Source organism: Lipotes vexillifer, unplaced genomic scaffold, assembly GCF_000442215.2.
Source record: "Lipotes vexillifer unplaced genomic scaffold, Lipotes_vexillifer_v1.1 scaffold469, whole genome shotgun sequence".
NCBI classification, from domain to species: Eukaryota; Metazoa; Chordata; class Mammalia; order Artiodactyla; family Lipotidae; genus Lipotes; species Lipotes vexillifer.
The window spans coordinates 4,105,812-4,108,927 of NW_006788006.1; the positions used below are offsets into that span (position 1 = coordinate 4,105,812).

At 49.6% G+C, this 3,116-nt stretch overlaps 1 pseudogene; it reads right to left on the bottom strand.

Moving 5' to 3' along the window:
* Positions 1-172, bottom strand: LOC103074522 (cytochrome b-c1 complex subunit 10 pseudogene; annotated as a pseudogene).
* Positions 173-3,116: the final 2,944 nt, after the last annotated feature.

Sequence of the window (3,116 nt, forward strand, 5' to 3'; positions counted from 1 at the left end):
CTAATCATCCTTCTTAAACTTGCCGCTCGATGTAGGGCACCCGGTCCAGAATCAGCCACCACTTGGTGGCCCACACCAGTCCCATGGTGCCCACGGTGCCCCACATGCCCGCCGTGGGAATCCAATTTCTGGCCAGCTCGCGATAGTGTGGGCCCAGGAACCTGCTCAGCATCCTGGGGCCCGCTGGTGATTCTTGCGTGAATCAGTGCCATCATGGGCCAGTGGGAGACCCCTCAATGCTGCTCCTGTGTCTGTGATTTACTCTAAAATTCAGGTCCTCTGGCTCTCTGACCTCAGGCTCCTACACATTTGGATGTACGTTTTGAGATTGAAAGTGCTACTCCTCATGCCTAAAGAAGGTCCCTCATCACCTGGTTCTACAAGGATTTGGCTCATTAGCCACTACAGTTGCTCACCTTCAACACACCTTGAAAGGAGTTCAGGGCGGAGATCAGGAATGAGGCTCTCAGTGCTCTGGGAAAACTGGCAGAACAGGTCTTCAGATAGGTAGGTATCTTCAGGAGGAAATTTTTTTTTTTAATGACTTTATTTATTCATTATTTATTTGTTTTTGGTTGTGTTGGGTCTTCGTTGCTGCACCCCGGCTTTCTCTAGCTGTGGTGAGCAGGGGCTTCTCACTGCGGTGGCTTCTCTTGTTGCAGAGCACAGGCTCTAGGTGTGCGGGCTTCAGTAGTTGTGGCTTGCGGGCTCTAGAGCGCAGGCTCGGCAGCTGTGGTGCACGGGCTTAGTTGCTTCTCTGCATGTGGGATCTTCCCGGGCCAGGACTTGAACTCATGGCCCCCTGCATTGGCTGGCGGATTCTTAACCACTGCCACCAGGGAAGTCCCAGGAGAAAATTTTTATGAACCAAATTTCTTGCATCTTCCCACACGTAGAAAAGCACTAAAATCATTAACTGAGACATCTGCTCTTTGTGACTAGCAGCAACCTTCTACTGAGATATGTGCTTGATTGCACATCCCCTTTTCCAAAATCACATATATGCTGACCTCCTTCACACCGCTTCGGAGCAGTTTCTCAGAGCTCTCTGAGAAGCTCTCTCCAGGGCTATAGTCCTCAGTATGGCCCCAAATAAAACTGAAACTCACAGCTCTCATGTTGTGCATTTTAATTTCATTCGACATTCTCTTTCCAATTTATTGCTATTCCAAAATAAGGAACCTAAGGATCTGACAGCCCAGCAGCACCCTGTCTCAGCCAGCCCCGAGGGAGTGCTGTCGTGTGTAGGGCCCACACCCAGGCAGGGGCCGTTACCCCAGTCAGGATCACACATTCCAGGTATAGGGCCACCACTTGCAAAACTCTAACCTAAAGCCAGTCTTTTTTTTTTTTTTTTAAAAATCACCAGTCAATCCTAGACACTTTGCTAATTAATTAGCATGATGAATATTAGAAGTGATTTTTCTCTGGTGGGAGGACTGGGGTTAAGATGTGTGGATCAGCTAAAAAAAAAAAAAGATTCTGAAGAACCTAGAGGCAGGACAGGAATGAAGATGCAGATGTAGAGAATGGACCTGAGGACACGGGGAGGGGGAAGGGTAAACTGGGACGAAGCGAGAGAGTGGCATGGACATATATACACTACCAAATGTAAAATAGATAGCTAGTGGGAAGCAGCCGCATAGCACAGGGAGATCAGCTCGGTGCTTTGTGACCACCTAGAGGGGTGGGATAGGGAGGGTGGGACGGAGACTCAAGAGGGAGGAGATATGGGGATATATGTATATGTATAACTGATTCACTTTGTTATAAAGCAGGAACTAACACCATTGTAAAGCAATTATACCCCAATAAAGATGTTAAATAAAAACCATTAAAACACACACACATACAAAAAGTGTGAATCAGGGAGAATATTAGCGGCTCTCCCCCTCCCAGACACCTGGCCAGAGTTCCAGCCTTATCTGGGAGATGGTGAAAATGCAGATTCCCAGGCCTGGCCCAGACCTGATGAACCAGAGCCTGCATTTAAACCCATCTCTGGCCTAAACCCCTCAGAGTAGCCCCCTTGACTCGAGTCTCTGAATTGGTCTTGTGTCCAGCTGCTTGGAACCCTACCCAGGTTACAGTGGTTTTTGCCTCAGTGGCTCCATGGAGCTCTAAGTAGATAGAGTGTGCCTTTCTGGGGCTCACCTGACCAGGTGATGGAGATGTGATTTCATGGAACCTGGGGAAGGTGCCTACTCATCTCTCAGAGGCAGCCCAGGACACGGATCTCCAGTCTCTGCCTCCCACCAAACTGGCTCACAAAAGCAAGACAAATCTCTGAAAAGCTACAGAAATGGTACGCAAAGGATATGCAAATCCCACACATCTTTAATTCAAATAAAGCAAGTCATGCATATTATATGCAAATAACAAACACATATGCAAATGTCATGAGAGGAGGGGTGCCTGGCTCAGGGGTGAGGGTTGTCAGACACATTGCAAGGAACACACTAAGTATAATAGTAATGGTGGGGCTTCCCTGGTGGCGCAGTGGTTGAGAATTTGCTTGCTAATGCAGGGGACACGGGTTCGAGGCCTGGTCTGGGAGGATCCCACATGCGGTGGAGCAACTAGGCCCATGAGCCACAACTACTGAGCCCGCACGTCTGGAGCCCGTGTTCTGCAACAAGAGAGGCTGCGATAGTGAGAGGCCTGCGCACCGCGATGAAGAGTGGCCCCCACTTGCCACAACTAGAGAAAGCCCTTGCACAGAAACGAAGACCCAACACAGCAAAAATAAATTAATTAATAAACTCCTACCAACAACATCTTCTTTAAAAAAAAAAAAAAGTAATGGTGGAGTCTCATTTCCTGCCCTGAGCCCGGCCCTTCACAAGGATCAGCCCTTGGACCCGACAGCTACAAGGTGAGGGGGTCTTATATCCCTGGGTCTCCAGCCCAAGAGAGGTAGGTCTACAGCCTCTAGCTCTGTGCTCGCTGCAGGGCCACAGCGGCCTCAGGTGGATCGTGATGGGACACAGCAGCTGGTCCTCTCACTCCACCTCCACTTTCTTCTCCCTGTGTGGTGGTTTCCAGATCCCCCTCCCGTGGGGCCCTGATCATGAACTTCCAAGCCACAGATTAGTGGGGGAGGGGGAGAGGAGGGA